Here is a 17,254-nt window from a genome sequence, read left to right as displayed (position 1 = left end):
TCTTCCCTGAATCGCCCAACAGTCCATTTTATAAAATGACCCTGGGGTCTATTATTTTTATTATTATTGGCAATATTTATATACCTGAACACATCCTGAAGTGACTTACAAAGGATTACAAAGGAGAGCCAGTGTGGTGTAGTGGCTGGAGTATTGGACTGGGAGTCGAGAGATCTGGCTTCTAGTCCCCACTCAGCCATGGAAGCTCACTGGGTGACTTTAGGCCAGTCACAGACTCTCAGCCCAACCCACCTCACAGGATGGTTGTTGTGAGGATAGAACGGAGAAGGTCTATGTACGCTGCCTTGGGTTCCTCAGGGAGGAAAAAAGGCGGGATATTAATGTAATAAATAAATAAATAAATTATGAGTATTACAAGTAGTATGATGAAACAGGGAGAAAAAACTCTATCCACTTTTTCCGCACCATGCATAATTTTCATATTCCTCTTACTTGCTTTCCCCCCCCCCCCCCGATGATAAAAAAGGCAAGTAAGTAATCCTGGGAAGTACTAGTTCCCCTCTACTCAACACCAGTTAGGCCTCATCTGGAGTACTGTGTCCAGTTCTGGGCACCGCACTTTAAGAAGGATGCAGACGAGCTGGAAAAGGTTCAGAGGAAGGCAACGAAGATGATCAGGGGACTGGAAACAAAGCCCTATGAAGAGAGACTGAAAGAACTGGGCATGTTTAGCCTCGAGAAGAGAAGACTGAGGGGAGATATGATAGTGCTGTTCAAGTACTTGAAAGGTTGTCACAGAGAGGAAGGCCAGGATCTCTTCTCAGTCATCCCAGAGTGCAGGACACAGAAGAACGGGCTCAAGTTGCAGGAAGCCAGATTCCAGATGAACATCAGGAAAAACGTCCTGACTGTTAGAGCAATACAGCAATGGAACCAATTACCTAGGGAAGTAGTGGGCTGTCCCACACTGGAGGCATTCAAGATGAAGCTGGACAGCCATCTGTCAGGGATGCTCTGACTTGGATTCCTGCATTGAGCAGGGAGTTGGACTCGATGGTCTTATAGGCCCCTTCCAACCCTACTATTCTATGATTCTAGGCCCAAGTATTACTGCCTTTGCTCAAATGGGAGTTGCTCCAGCCCTGTGATCATCTGGGTTACCCTGTAGAAGCTTCACTGGGAACTCTTGTTATGGGATGACCCTACCACTAGAAGCAGAATGAAGCAGCCACCTCAGACAGCTAATGATGGGTGACATGACAGGGCAGCAAGCTGTTATTTAGTGTGTTGTTGCATTTTTATTGCTTGTGGTGCTTGTGGAATTTTCTGCCTCAGGTAGCCTTGGGTACTGTGTATCTTGACTTGTGGGGCGACACCATTTGCTGCCCTGCATCAGGCAGCAAAATGTCTTGGGCTGCCCCTATAAATACTGTAAGGGCACAATCCTATGGGTTGTGCCCTTGGTACTTGTAAGCACCTGGCTTACGAGTATCCTATGCAGAGAGGGAGGCGCAAGGTGCCTCCTGTGCCACATTTAAATAGATGGGCAGCTTTGTCTGTGTAACAGAGGCTTCAGAGAGGGGGAGGCAAGGAGGCTTGGGGAGTGATAGGAAAAGGCATAAGCCAGCTGCCCTGGCCTACCGAGCATAGAGAGGAAGCTGGTGCAGTTCTCTCTGCGCCAGCGGGGAGGGGCATGGTGGGGGAATGTAGTTTCCTGGCTCCAAGCTTGGAGCTCTGTCTTCAAGCACAGAGCCAGGAATCCAAAAAATCCTATGTCCCCAGATGCTGTCTAAGGGATATAGGATTGCTCCCTAAATAAATTAGATCTAGGCTAAAATCTGCACTCAGCTGTGAAGACTACAGGGGTAGCTTTGGCCTAGTAATTATCTCTCAAACCCAAATCCCCACCACACACACACACACACACTACTTTAACCCAAACACAGGATTCCTGCCATGAGAGAAAATGTGTTTTGGATCTCCGTGGTGTGAAAAGCTGTTTGGATGGGTGATTTGGAGCTGAGTAATGACAGGCCAGGTATAATCTCCACCCCACCCCTCAAAATAGAAGCAGCATTTCTCTTTTTTAAACTAATAAAAGGGTTGACTGTCATTACCTGTACTTGCATGTAATCTTTAGTTAGGGCAATCCTATTAAGTAGTATGAATACTTTTGTGCATGTGTAAGTCTTTAGGCCTAGTTCTCACAAACAGCAGATAAGATAAACCTGTATCTGGATTGCACCACTTCAGAGACAGGTGCTGCCCATGATGAAATACTGCCCTACAAAAACCATTCCTACACTTAAAAAAAACTAGTGTGTCACATGAGCTAAAGCTAGCTTAGGACCCTTCTGCCTGACATACTAGTTTTCTGTATGCAGGAAATTGTTTTGCCAGGATGATCATTCACTCACATGTGCCTGTCCCTGCAATTTGTAATGGCACCTCCTAGACACTCTATGACTACTCCTGTTTTTGAGCCCTTGTGGGGGCTTATGTCTGAGCAAATGTATATAAGATTAATGTCCCTGATAGCCATGATAGTGCGGTCACTGAACTTGAGCCGGACATCCTAGAGAGTGAAGTCAAATGGGCCTTAGGAAGCATGACTAACAACAAAGCTAGCTGAGATGACAGTATTCCAGCTGAGCTATTTAAAATCCTAAAAGATGATGCTGTTAAAGTGCTGCACTCAATAAGCCAACAAATCTGGAACACTCAACAGTGGCCACAAGACTGGAAAAGGTCAGTTTACATTCCAATTCCAAAGAAGGGCAACGCCAAAGAGTGTTCAAACTACCACACAATTGCGCTCATTTCACATGCCAGCAAGGTGATGCTCAAAATCCTACAAGCTAGGCTTCAACAGTATGCGAACCGAGAACTACTGGAAGTACAAGCTGGGTTTCGAAGAGGCAGAGGAACTAGAGATCAAATCGCCAACATTCGCTGGATCATGGAGAAAGCAAGAGAATTCCAGAAAAACATCTATTTCTGCTTCATTGACTATGCTAAAGCCTTTGATTGTGTGGATCACAACCAAATGTGGCAAATCATTAAAGAGATGGGAGTACCAGACCACCTTACCTGTCTCCTGAGAAACCTGTACGAGGGTCAAGAAGCAACAGTAAGAACCAGACATGGAACAACTAATTGGTTCAAAATTGGGAAAGGAGTACGACAAGTCTGTATATTGTCGCCCTGCTTATTTAACTTACATGTAGAGCACATCATGAGAAATGCCAGGTTGGATGAATCACAGGTCGGAATTAAGATTGCTGGGAGAATTATCAACAACCTCCGATATGCAGACGATACCACCCTAATGGCAGAAAGCGAAGAGGATCTAAAGAGCCTCTTGCTGAGGGTGAAAGTGGAGAGTACAAAAGCTGGTTTGACACTCAACATTAAAAGAACTAAGATCATGGCATCTGGCCCCATGACTTCCTGGCATATAGAAGGGGAAGAAATGGAAGCACGGACAGATTTTATTTTCTTGGGCTCCAAGATCACCGCAGATGGTGACTGTAGTCATGAAATTAAAAGACGCTTGCTCCTTAGGAGGACAGTTATGGCAAACCTAGACAGCATAGTAAGAAGTAGAGACATCACCTTGCTGACAAAGGTCCATCTAATCAAAGCTATGGTTTTCCCAGTAGTAATGTATGGCTGTGAGAGCTGGACTATATGGAAGGCTGAGCGCCGAAGAATTGATGCTTTCGAACTATGGTGCTGGAGAAGACTCTTACGAGTCCCCTGGACTGCAAGGAGGTCAAATCAGTCCATCCTAAAGGAAATCAACCCTGAGTGCTCATTGGAAGGACAGATACTGAAGCTGAAGCTCAAATATTTTGGCCACCTAATGCGAAGAGAAAAGTCACTGGAGAAGACCCTGATTTTGGGAAAGACTGAAGGGAAAAGGAGAAGGGGACAGCAGAGGATGGGATGGCTAGATAGCATCACCGATGCAATGAATATGGACTTGAGCACGCTCTGGGAGAGAGCGGAGGACAGGAAGGCCTGGCGTGCTATGGTCCATGGGGTCATGAAGAGTCGTACACGACTTAACAACTGAACAACAAAGTTCCAGTCATACCTCGCACTCATGCTGTCACTCTGGTCCTGTGTTGTTATTAGCCCAGCTTCTATTGCAGCCTTCCCCCAACCTGGTGCCCTCCAGATGGCTCAGACTACAACACCCATCATCCCTGACCATTGGCTATAGCTGTAGTCCAAAGCATCTGGAGGGCACCAGGTTGGGGAAGGCTGTATCTATTGAGACTTTTAGAGTTTCAAGAAATGCTTGTCTAAACAACAACAACAACAGAATTGTGCATCATTCAAATACTTAGAGCATTTTTTTAGAAAAAATGGGTCATGGAAAAAATACAATAACATATGTTTTTAAAAAGAAAAGATAAACCTATCTAATTCATTTGAAATGCCTGAGCAACAGGCCGCTCCCCGCTTGGAATACGCCAAAGTTTTAATTACTCCCTGATGTTTCCAACGGTCCCTTTAAAGCCTATTCCTATAGCAACTAGGGCAGGCTTGTGGGAGGAGCAAAGGAAGACGGATTAAGCGCTGGCTTCCGAAACTACACGCAGCCCACTGATACGCGTATCTTTCGTCATTTCGGGAGTTTTCTTTCTCCGGCTTTGGGGGCCAAGGCGAGAAGGGATGCTTCCCCCTTTGCCCTTCAGATTCCCCCTCTCCGTTTAAACTCAGCCCCCAATGTTACGGGTGCATGTCCCCGCCCATCTTCTATCTCTTTCGCGGAGTGGGAGGAAGTCCCGAGTTTGAACAGAAAACGTGGAAAGGCAAACGCTGACCCCCTCTCGTCCTCGGAACGGCACCCTCCTGCGGCTGCTCTCGGTTTTAAAACGCGCGCCCGCCACGTTGCAGATCCACACGAACGGTACGTTGCGCGCAACACGCGGTTAGGGTCGTCCGCCTTCTGCGCCCCTGTTCTGCGCTCGAGACTCCGCCTTGGTCTGGCCTCGGTTTTTCTCCCTCTGCTCGCTCCGCCTCCGCCCACCCTTCGCCTGCTCTTCCCTGCCTTGGCCCCGGGTCCATTCAGACGCGTTCGCTCTGCGGCGCCCTCGCAAATTAAAGCGCTTCGAAGAGAGTTTGGAGGCTCGGCGGCGCTCTTTTGGCACCGGCCTCGCTTTGCGCCCGCTGGAAGGAACGGAGCAGGTAGGGGAAGGGGGCCCGCGCTCTTTGTTCTTCCAGGAGAGGAGCTGCCAAGGGCGGCAGCGACGGCGGGGATGGAAGCGGAGCGATGGGGGGGTGGTGGTGGTGGTAGGAAGGGCATCCGCGCCGTGGTTGGTGTGTGTTTTATTGCTGGGATATTAGGCAAAAAGAGGCGCCCTGAGTTTTAGCGGCTGCTCCTGTTGCTGCCGGGGGCATCCCGGAGAACGTTTATTTTTGTCTCGCTGCTGCTGTTTTTAATCGTCCCGGGTCGTGTCTACTACCAAGATCAAAGAGAAAGAACGTTCCTTCTAGTGGGAAGAATATGATTTGTGTCTTTGCTTCTGCAAAGCAGCAGGTAATACTTCCTTTTGGTGCGGCTGGGCTCGGAGAGGGAGATGCTTTTTTTTTTTCTTTTTTTTTAAAGAACACTTTCTGGAGGAACTGACAGAAAACGCGGATCGTGTTCAATCGGTGGCGGCGTTTCCCTTGTGAGAAGAACTTGAGCCGGGCCGGGGGGGGGGGGCGTGTGGCTGGTTTAAGTTAGATGAAATCTTTATTTTAAACCTTTTGCCCCCTTTTCCAAAAGGGATGTCTCTTAGATCATCCGCCACAGCCCAGGCTTCTTGCCATTTTGATCTGGCAGACTGGGGCGGAATTGAAGCACCCATTGAGTTGTATCCAATGTTAGACCTACCTAGAGTAGACCTATTGGAATGAATGGGATTGAATGGGATAACTAACTTAACTCCTAATCATTTCAGCGACTCTGCTTTAAATGGGGCTAATACTAGAGACAACCCCATGTTTCCGCTTGAGTTCCTGTCCGTGCAATCCCATGTACGTTTACTTGGAAGTAAGCACCACTATGTTCAATAGGGCTAACTCGCGAGTTAGGATCTTGGGCTATAAGGTTCTACGGTTTGTACCCGCTTGGGAATAAAGCCCCGTTGAACTTGGTGAGGCTGACTTGATGAGTAAAGCATGCATAGTATCGGACCATAAGAAGGGGGCGCTTGTATCCTATATTCTTTGATAGCGTTTTGCTGCTACTTTGAGCTGGAGTTTGAATGACTGATGTTTTCGCATAATTGTTGTCAACTGCCTTGACCATGGTTCGTGGAAAGGGGGAATATAACTATTTTAAATCAGAAAATATCCAAGTTTAAGATCTGATATGCAAAACTACATCCCTTTTCAAGGGCTGTGGAAGAAGCTAGAAAACTTTGGAATGCAATCCGGTATAATAGAAGGATGTGTATGAGTTCCCTCTCCTCCTCTTTTCCTGTGTAAAGTAATAAGCCAGCAATTTGGTGGTGTCAGTCAGCTGACAACTGTGCTGTAATTGGGTGTTTGCCCTGCAAATGAGTGAACCGTTAGTTGTTGCAGCCTCCCCCCCCCACTCCTCCTTATAAGAAACACATGGTGTAATTGTTTGAACTGAAGCCTCCCTAGTTGTTAGCCAGAATGATGGCCAGGAGGCAATGTGCTTAGAAGGAAGAGTTCTTCCTTGCTGAGAAAATGATTACTTTGATATACAGAAACTCCCTTTGGAGCTGCGACTGGTCCCCTCTCTGCTGTCAGAAAGAGGGTCACGATGCACCTTTTGAGCATGGCATTTGTTTTCATGGTTCTTAATGTTGCTTTTACTTTATTATGTTTTCATCTGCTTACTGTTTTACTGTATTTTTTAGAACAATGTAGGTTTCAAAAAGGCAGTACAGAACTACGACAAATGAATAAATAAACACTAAAGAAGCAGAGTCCGATCCTGCAACTACATTAATCTCTGTAAAATATAATTCTTGTTGGCATGTGCTAGCTACGTGGAAGCTAGTCCATAATTGCCAACTGGTGGTCTTTCTCCTGCAGGACTGAGAAGAATTGACACAGGAATCATTCTAGTGCGGTTTCTAGAGTACTGCACTATAGTTCCTTTTAAAGTTATCACTTGCAAGTGCTTGGAGTGTTGTATCACTTGTATGTTTCAGCATTCTCTGGCTTGGTTTATCAAGATCACACATCTGCTCCCTCTTCACTCCTTCTCATCAATCAAGCTCAAGTTTAGCCTGTGTCTATTATCTTTGGCAATATGTCAAACGTCCAGGAGGATTTCCTGTCATAGCTTCATCCTGTGATTCCCAATTTATAACACCCCCCCCACACACACACAATAAAACACTTTTAAAGGGGAAAAATTGTCATCCTCGCGGGCTTAAGGTACTAACTCTCTTCCCCCAAATTAGGAAAGTCTGCATCTTAATATGGCTATTTTAGATATTTTCTGGCACAAACTAGTGGGGACCAAAAACACATGCACCAGAATACTGGGTAGGCTGAGGAGATGGAGAAGTGGGGCTATGCAGGTAAGAGCTTATAATTCTTAATGGCTCTGGTTGGGTTTTGTGGAATGGATGACTGCAGTCTGTGACACAGGTGTGTGTAGAGAAACCTTCTTCTCTCTCTAGACAATAGGGTCATCTGGGGCAGGTTTAGTTCTTACTACGATGGTTTCCTGAGTTCATAGAATCATAGAATAGTAGGGTTGGAAGGGGCCTATAAGGCCATCGAGTCCAACCCCCTGCTCACTGCAGGAATCCAAGTCAGTTTACACTGTTTTATTTCGTTCTATATATAAATGAGTTCTCTTCAGTCCTGTTCGGGGAGAAAGGAAGTGCTGGTAATGTGCTCTGACTTCTATAGAGACCCTATAAAGTGTGCAGCCTCTACAGGTATACTATGAAGTGCGTGCGTGTGTGCGTGCGTGTGTGCGTGCGTGTGTGCGTGCATGTGTGCGTGCATGTGTGCGTGCATGTGTGTATACACCCACTAGAGGCTCGTAATGTTTGGATGTTAGTTGGGCGGTGAATCCACTCCAGGTTTCAGTCAGAACTCTAAAGAAGCTATCCAGTGTGCAAAGCTATCCAAGGAGCTACTTTCAATAGCTCCTTTAGAGTTCTGACTGAAACCTGGAGCAGATCTACCGCCCCACTGGCTTCAGAGTCACCAGCCTCCACTGTGTACACCATGGATTTCTGTACAGAGAACATAATTGATGCCTGAATCAGTTTTTGATTTGCTGTTGTGTATGTTTGTCATACAAACTCCAACAGCAGGAGGAAGCTGGGATGAAGATGGTGAGTGAAGGACTCACGGTGATTTCTGTCTTAATCTTACGTTTGTCTTTGCCCTTTAAGCAACAAGTAGTACAGCTACACCAAGGTAGGCAACCTGGTGCCTTTCAGATGCTTTGGACTACAATTCCCATCAGTCCCAGGCAGCATGGTCAGGGATGAGGGAAGTTTAGTCCAAAACATCTAGGGGCACCAGGTTGTCTACCCCTGACCTGCACTGACTCCAGGAAAAAAAAAAACTAGTGGGGGGGGTGAGGAGGTGTCATGGCCATTATTAGGGGAGCAAGGATTTGATCCATGCTACAGAGGCAGGGCTGGCCCTATCATTAGGCATAGCAAAGTGGTCGCCGGAGGTGGCAGCAAGGTGTTGAAGGAGAGAGCTGTGTGCCACGTGGCCTGCCGTGTGCCTTAAGCTAGCCTGCTGCCTTTGGGTGCAGTGGAGGACGGTGTCCCATTATCAGTGTTGAAAAAATATTGAACTTCCTGTCCAGTTCTCTTAGGGGTGGGCAACCTTGGGAGGTCCAGGGGCCATTTTTAACTCCCCCCTCCCATCGACCACCACCGCAGGCTGCATCCCCCTGCGAGTGCCAAAAAATAATTTTAAAAAGGTGTCCATAGAGGCCTCGCAGCACCAAAGAGGGTCAAAATCAGCTTTTTTGCAAGCTAATTTTGGCCCTTTTGGTGCTCTGTAGCCAGTACAGATGTCACTTAATTTTTTTAAAAAACAAATATCTTTTGAATAATTGATCTAGGGAGCAGCAGGGGCTGTTTGCGGTCTGCGTGCTGCCTTCCTCTGAGTTAACTTTTGCATATGCAATGTGAAGGGGCACCATCTTGTTCTTTGTTTCAGGCAGAAAAATGTCTTGGGCCATCCCTATACATAGGACTTCAGTATGCTGTGTCTGAAAGCTGGGGAAGAGGGAAATGTTTGAGGGGAGCTTTTGCTATTCCTTGGAATCTTCTTTTCTCCATACAGATACCCACTCTTTGGGCATTTTGATAGTATTAGCCAAGATGCAATGCTAGCATGGCGGTGTCCTTCACTCTAGCATATTTCCTTTGGTAGATTAAGACAGTGGCCTTGTTCTCATGTAATGATAGCCTATGGCTTGTTTAAACCATGGGTAGTTGGGACTGCACGGCAGCAAGCAAGCATGCAACCTCTTGACTGCTCGCCGCTTCCACTTCAGTAAACAACCCAGGAATGCCATGTGATGTCTGAACCCAGCACTCTGAGTTGTTGAGGGAGAAACAATCCAGAGTTTCATTTAAACAAGATATGGGTACTTGTTATATGTGAACCAGCCCAATTTCTTGTCAGATGTGCCCTTTGAGCCAAGAGGCCTGACTACTCACAGAACAGCAGTTTGCTTTGGACTAGCTTCATATCAAGTATTTGAGTTCTTTAAAGAAGTTAGTGTCTCATATTTGTACAGGAGCCACTGCCTTGTGTGATTAGAAGCAATGTTATGGTACTTTGGGAGTTGCTGTAAAAGCACAGGATGTCCTCTGTCCTTCCTCCAAGAGGTCTGGTTCTTTCATTTTGTAAACAGCACCATGGATCACTTCTCTTATAATGGTTGTTGCAACATCTGATTACATTCATGGACCATCTTTTTCTTTTCTTCTTCTTTTAAATAAAAAAGGTGTGTGTGTGTGTGTGGGGGGGATATCATAGCATTACCAGAAAAGGGCAATTAAAACAATCAAGGGGCTGGATCAACTCCTTCATGAGGAAAGATTAGGATACTGAGGACCTCTTAGTTTAGAAAAAAAGGTGAGTAAGTGCAGTGGAAGGACACTTGTCAGAGCAGCCTTTTCCAATCTGGTGTCCCCAGAAACATCTGGAGTATGTAACATCTGGAAGGGACCAGGTGTAATGGCCCCAGGCCTGTAACCAAGTCACCTGTAGTTTTAGAGGGGCCTAGAGATCCATAATGCTTTCTGCTTTGGTGCAATTCCCTTGCTAGTGGGCCTCTTGGCTGGTAAGACGAGTCAAAGGTCGATATTGCTGCCTCAGCCCATTCCATGCTAACGAGCTCTGAATCTTATCAGGCCTAGGATGTGCCTGAGAAGTGAGGCTATGTTTACACGTGTCTGTGCTGGGAAAGTTCTGATTGTTTCCCCTCCGAGGTGGGGCTGTTAGCCTATGCTGGGAAAGTTTAAGATGAATGCTAATTAACGCTTGCTGTTGTCATGCTGCCTCATTTCTAACATGTATGGTATAAGACCCGTTGTACCCCTTGGCTCTGTGTTCAGAGAGGCTGTCTGATCCAACCATTAGGTATGCCTGTGTGCTGTAAATAATAAAGTCTCCTTGTAAGCAGACCTGGATTTGGCTTATCATTATCTCGGCAGCTCTAAACCGTAGCAGCCCACGGCCGGGACATACAATAGGTTAGGAATGATTGAATCTGAAGAATTCCATCTTCCATTCCCTTTCATTACCACCCCTGGTAGAAGTACTTCAGGAGCAGCTGCTGCAGGTATTGGAGACCACAGGAATGGCAGCAAGCGCTGGCTCTGTTTACTTTGCATTTAGGCAATTTGATAGCACCACGGACACAGTTGTCCTGTTTCTGTCTTGGCCATTGACTGAATTCTAGATCCCACTCCAGTGTTGCTCAGAGGGAGTGAAGGGAGGCAGGGACAATTGCATCAGGCTGTAGCAGAGGGAGGAAGAGAAGGGAAGCAAGGCCATTCTGTCAGTGCTGTCAAGAGACCAGTGCTTTTTGGCTCCTCTCCTTGAACTGTTTTCCATTTCAGCTGGCCATTACAAGACTTTGTAACTGCGAATTAGTGCCTGAGTTTGCATTTTTGCTCATCCCTCTCTGGCCCTTTTCCTTTTGTGTTATGTCTTTTGGATTTTATGCCTGAACGTAGGGACTGCTTATTACTGATTCAGCCTTTTTTTAGCTAAAAAGCAGGGTAATAATCCTTTAAATTAAAAACAAAACAAAACAAAACTGTGGATGAGTGACGTCTGCTCTCCTACTCTATAACCTGCTGTTGTGGAGACAATCCATCTGTCTTACTAAGGTCCTGTCATCTCTATTCCTGTCCACACCATATTTCCTTTGGAGCCATGCATGCAGGCCCATGTGTACGGTATCATAAGGAAGCTGGGATTGAGGTGCCAGCATTTGATCCGTTGTGAAAAGCAGAGAAAGATGCAAAGGCAGTGACAACAATATGGAGTGAAGGGGAGGCAGAGACGTGGTGGGCCTGATGCAGTAAATGCTCCACCTAATGAAGAATAGGATGGTACTCTGAACCCAGGGCTGGCCTACTGCTAGGTAGGGTGAGGCATCATGTAAATTATGGGCTGCCATTAAAAAGGAGCTGATGGAGAATTTATTACTGTTTCTATCAGCATAAGGTACCATTTGGATTTTCAGTGTAGGGCAAAAATGTGTCTTGAAGTGGCTGCTTTTGTTTGAACTCCACATATGCCTTTTCAGTCTTTCAACTCCTAGGCCATTTTGAACCTACCTTGTTCTCCTCCCTGTGTGTGCTTAAAACAGAGCAATGACCTGGTTCACACGACAAGCTAGAGCATGGGTTCGTTGAGGTTTGTTGTTGAACTGTGGGTTGTTGTTAAATGGTGGGTTGTTGTGTGAACCCAGCTGTGTTAACAAACCATGGTTTGTTAACCACAAACAACCCACAAAGAGAACCCATGTTTTGTTGTTGGGTTGGGAACCGTGGATTGTTCATGTTTAACAAACTATGGTTTTTAACACGGCTGGGTTCACACAGCACAACAGCCCATGGGTTAACAACAACCCACACTCAACTTATACTCAGCCTGCACTCTGGCTTGTCATGTTGTGTGAACCCAGTCAAGTGTGAGTCTTACAGCACCTTAAAGATTGACTTAAAACTAAGGCTGTTTTTGTTGCAACAGCCTAGCTCTGTAGAAGTTGTCTCTGTTTGTAGTAACTGTAGACAATTGCTCCCTCTGGTGGCTGGTTTCTGCTATGATGTTTGTATTTTGTAAATGTGGAGGGCAGAGGAAGTGCAAATATAGATTCTCTACAATCAAGAAATATAGAAACATTCTTAAAGAAGATGGAACTTGGGATCCACAACATCCTAGCAGAAATGAACTATTTTGCCATGATATACATATATTTTTCCATCATATACACACATTGTTACACCCAAGTAACAATATGTGTATATAAGAGCCCTGTTCAGGCATACTGCATGAACTCGGCAGTGCGTGTAGGGGGCACTGGGATGTACTCTGCCCCCACCCGTAATGTCCACATCCTTGCCCAGTCTACACTGAGTGGCAAGTCTGGAGGGGGTTTCCACAGGTGTTGGGCTGAATGTTTGTAGAAGCCTCCATGCAATCTTGCTTTAGCAAAGTTCCCAATTTCACAGGGCCTTCTACTCATATTTAAGCAAATGTACATAGAAGCCTCTTTTGGATCTTTTCCATTCAGCATGATCATGTTGAGGATGTTAGGGGTGATGCCCCATGCTCCCTATGCACATTGCAATTCCCTATTTAGGCTATACTTTCATGACCGCCCTACCATTAGGCAAAGAGGACAGTGGTGGTGGCAGCCCTGAGGCCCCCCACATGTCTTTCTAATCCACCTTGGCTGGTGCTCCAGCTGCAGTGGCAATGCTTGTTTGTTGCTGTCCTGCCTGTCTGTCTTATCTAGTCACCATCTCCCAACGTATCACAGACAACACTGTTGGGGAAGCCTCCCAGGCAAGAAGACAGAGAAGAAGCCAGCCCAGGCCATGCACTCCAGCAGGCAATGCACTTATATATGATGTGGAAGGGGCCATAGCTCAGTGGTAGAGCACATGTTTGGCATGCAGAATATTCCAGGTTCACTCCTCAGCATCTCCAGGTAGGGCTAGGAAAGAATCCTGCCTGAAACCCTGGAGAGCCGCTGGACCCAGAATGTCGACCATTCTGGACTAGATGGACCAAGGTTCTGACTTGGTATAAGGCAGCTTCCTATGTTCCATGTCGGTACCACCTATGCTACAGTGTAGCATTTGTGTGTGGATGCAGCAGGCAGGTTCCAGACAGAGCAGGGAGCGAACAGTGAGTTGTGTGGACAGAGCCACGAGTGTCACACAGCATGCCCTGCACCATCTAAACTAGCCTGCTGCCCTTGGGTGTGGTGGAGGATGTTGTCTCATTGCCAATGTTGAAGTAAGATGAAACTGCCACTCCACTTGGCTTCTCTACATGGGTGTGTGGAAAAATGCTGTGTATTACAACTGTTACATTCTGTGTTTTGAGAAAGCGTTTTATGACCTCTGATATTAATTAGACTGTAAGGGTTTGAGGCCTTGTGTTGTTGTGTTGCAGGCCTATTTAGTAGTAGCTACTTAGTGACGGCCCTGAAAAGGGAGAAAGAGATTATCACTTTAAATATTTAGACAATACCTGGATCAGGTAAATTCATTTTTTATTTATTGATCTAGGAAATATCTGATGACAAAACATGGTTCAATTAATTAAATGTAATCATGGTTTGTTTAATCATGGGGTATCATTACAGCAGACCTAGAACAATGAGTTAACTATGATTAGTTAACCATGAACAACCCACTAAGAGAACCCATGGTTTGTTGTTGAGCTGTGAACTATGGGTTGTTTAAGGCATGGGTTGTCATTACATGTGAACCCAGAATCGTGGGTTGTTCAGACTACAGAGGCAGTAGGCAAGAGCGGTCAACCCCCCAGCCTTTTTACATGCCAGTATTGCGGTGCTGCAAAGGCATTTGATACATATGAAGTGGGTGAAGGAGGAGGGAAACAAGCAACCCAGGGATTGAGAAAACAAAACTATAGTTTGTTTGATCATTTGCCCGAGAAACCTTGTGTAGGGCAACAAACCCTATTCTTTTCCTGTGTGATAGCCATACTTTGCTGATTGGAAGAAGGGGGCAGGTGGCTGTGTAGTGCCAGGAGGCTTCTCTGTGTTAAGGTCTCATCAAAAGAAGGTTACATAAGCAGGCCTTTAAAGCAGCTAAAGTGTCCAAGCAGCCAGTAGTACAACAGGAGGAGTTTTGGCTCAGAGAAAGACACCCCCCCCCCCTGAGTTGGACCTGGTTGTGGATTAATTTGGCTGAGTGGAGGAGGTTTAGGGAATTTGGCCTGAGGTAAAAAGCCAATTAAAAGCTTGTATTAGCAACAGTGCCCTTAAAAACTATCATTAAGCATTTTTTCAAACACCAAAGTAAATAACAGTATTCCCTTATGCACAAAATATTCCTTCAGTAAACAATCTGCTTTAATAGTTCATACTGTTTCTAGCATTGGTGCCCATTTCACACCTAAGCCTATTATACCAAGCCACTGGAAGGTTTTTAAGTATTCCTGTATAATTGGTGACAGTGAAGAAGTGTCAGTTTGTGAAACTCTATTATTGTGGCAGGGAATTCCTTGGGTCCTGAAATATCAACATTTCTAAAAATAAAAGCAAATGTAGACGTGTCTTTTTAAGGGAAAAGTGGGATTGAGGGAAGTGATTTCCACATAGGTATGTGTCATCTTGACCTTCATCTTAGGAAACAAAATATCTTGGGCTGGCCCTGTGTATTACATACGCAATTCTTGGGATGCAGTTCTTCGTGATTCCTGTGGTACCTCCTTAATTGAGAGGTTTTCTGTTACAATTTGTAAGACTGTCCCATAGAAGGTCAACAGTGTTTGTTCAATCATATATTGTGGATCTACTTATTTGAAAATAAATATTTTCCTATGAATATCCTTGCAATAGAAAAAAAAAGAATCTGCAAACAAACCTAGTATCAGATGTTTGCATAGCTCCTACAGCAGCCTTCCCCAACCTAGTGTCCTCCAGATGTGATGGACTACAACTCCCAGCCAGCATGACTGGCAGGGGAATGCTGGGAGTTTTAGTTTAACACAACTGGAGGGTACCAGGTTGGGGAAAGTTGTCCTACAGGATTGCTTATTGTACATGCATAAAAAGCCAGTAGCATCAGGTGTAATAACTAGTATTATAAACACTTAAGCTTTGGAGACTTTAGCTTCATAGTATGCTTTCTCATCCCTTAGAAAACTTTTCTTTTTGTAATTTGGATTGTTGTTCAGTCATTAAGTCGTGTCCGACCCTTCGTGACCCCATGGACCATAGCACGCCAGGCCTTCCTGTCCTTCTCTCTCTCCCAGAGTGTGCTCAAGTTCATATTCATTGCATTGGTGATACTATCTAGCCATCTCATCCTCTGCCGTCCTCTTCTCCTTTTGCCTTCAATCTTTCCCAGCATCAGGGTCTTTTCCAGGGAGTGTAATTTGGATGCTAACATCTAAATCAGGGGTCAGCAACTTCAGGAGGTCTTGGGGGCATTTTTGCCCCCACAGGCCACACTCCACAGGGTGCTGTGCTGTCTGTAGGGCAGCCCAAAATGTTTCTCGAAAAAAGCAAATGGTTTGCCACCCAAATTTGGCAACAGAGCACTCCATAGCATTAAAAGAATTCAATTTAGCTTGTTCTCAAGCTACATTTGACCCTTTATCACTCTGTAGTGGCTTATGACACATGTGTTAAAACACCTGGAGGACAGCAGATTGTGGAAGGCAGCTATGTGTAATACCTATCTGGAACTTATGACCCACCAAGCCAGACACAGACCGGTAGCTGTTTATGACAACTCGCTGGGGACTCAGTTAACGTTCTTGTTTGGCTACTTATATGGGACTTCAGGAATATGAACTTGAGCACACTCCGGGAGAGAGCGGAGGACAGGAAGGCCTGGCGTGCTATGGTCCATGGGGTCACGAAGAGTCGGACACGACCGAATGACGACAACAACAACAAATGGGACTTCAGAGTGGATGGAGCACCTTAGAAGTGATAATATAAAACTGCTGGGCTATGTTTGTCTTGGTGGATCACAAGTTGTGTAGGCTTCTGTAATACATATGAAAAGACAGAAGTTGGTAACACCCTGCTTCAGCAGGTCTATCAAAGTCTAAACTTGAGCACCTTCCAAAGCTCTATAGGATTGTTTCAGCAGGCTTTTAACAGCTGGGGTTAAATGGGTGTAGGGTAATTTTAGTTCCTATATTTTACATACAACTTTCATTGCTTATACTCTGTTAATTCTTAAACTGTTACTAACCATCTTGAGTTTGGAGAAGAGTTGGGATAAAAATGGGAAGAACCGCCCCCTCCCTGCCCCAGCAATAAATATAAATTGACTGCCATGGTTGCTTTTAACTGGTCTCAGTTTTGATGCTTGTAAAATCAGCTCTCATAGATAGGGTGATTTAAATATATGAACAGATAACACAGATTTCAGCATCTGGCCCTTGCAAGTGTTGTAAAGCTGAACAATGTCATTTTATTGTTTGTTCTCTTGTGCCTGCCTGAATCTCTGCTGCATCTAGTGATTCAGTGTGATGTATCTAGCCAGATATTTCTGCTGTACACATAGTCTCAGTTGTGGCTTTCACATGTCACTTGTAATATCTCATGACAACCATTCAACACAACCACCCTATTGAGTGATGGCTGTCTTGGGAAGCTGGTCACTTTATCTGAATGCCATGTCAATTCATTGGGAACTGTGACAAGCTCATCACTTGACAGCTACCACCTGATTATATGAATTGGTTCGGTGTGTGCAACAAAATGGCACCAAACCCCCAACCAACTCTTCCCTGCTGCCCCCATTACTGGATAATTCATTGAGCGAAAAAGGAAGGAAATATACTGGAGGACTGGAATTTAATAAGTGTCAAGCCCAAACAGAAGAATAGTGAAATTGGGGTGTGATCACAGATTTGCAAGGCATACTATACTGCTATGGTGCTGTGTGTGTGTGTGTGTGTATTTATTCTGTAATAGTGTGTGTGTGTGTGTGTGTGTGTCAGACTTAAACTGGTTTAAGAGTCATTACATTTCCCCAGGAAACTTGAGCAGTTTTACCTTGCTGGGGGGCAGTAGGGGGCGGTGGAT

General features: G+C 45.4%; 1 protein-coding gene across 2 annotated transcripts in view; it reads left to right on the top strand.

Moving 5' to 3' along the window:
* The first annotated feature begins 5,037 nt into the window (after positions 1–5,037).
* Positions 5,038–17,254, top strand: part of ARHGAP40 (Rho GTPase activating protein 40) — a 90,350-nt gene continuing 78,133 nt past the window's right edge. Inside the window, exon 1 of one of the 2 annotated variants that reach the window (XM_084848376.1) lies at positions 5,038–5,160. The gene's annotated coding sequence lies outside the window, so the exon portion shown is untranslated. Of the gene's footprint in view, positions 5,161–5,186; positions 5,513–17,254 lie in introns of those variants that run through there. The other variant, XM_084848377.1, reaches the window with a different exon arrangement.

The sequence above is a fragment of the Heloderma suspectum genome, chromosome 4, assembly GCF_057233095.1.
Source record: "Heloderma suspectum isolate Gila_16-S chromosome 4, 16-S_ref, whole genome shotgun sequence".
NCBI lineage: Eukaryota > Metazoa > Chordata > Lepidosauria > Squamata > Helodermatidae > Heloderma > Heloderma suspectum.
The sequence above is the reverse complement of the archived record's forward strand: the minus strand, read 5'-3'. Positions and strand labels throughout refer to the sequence as shown.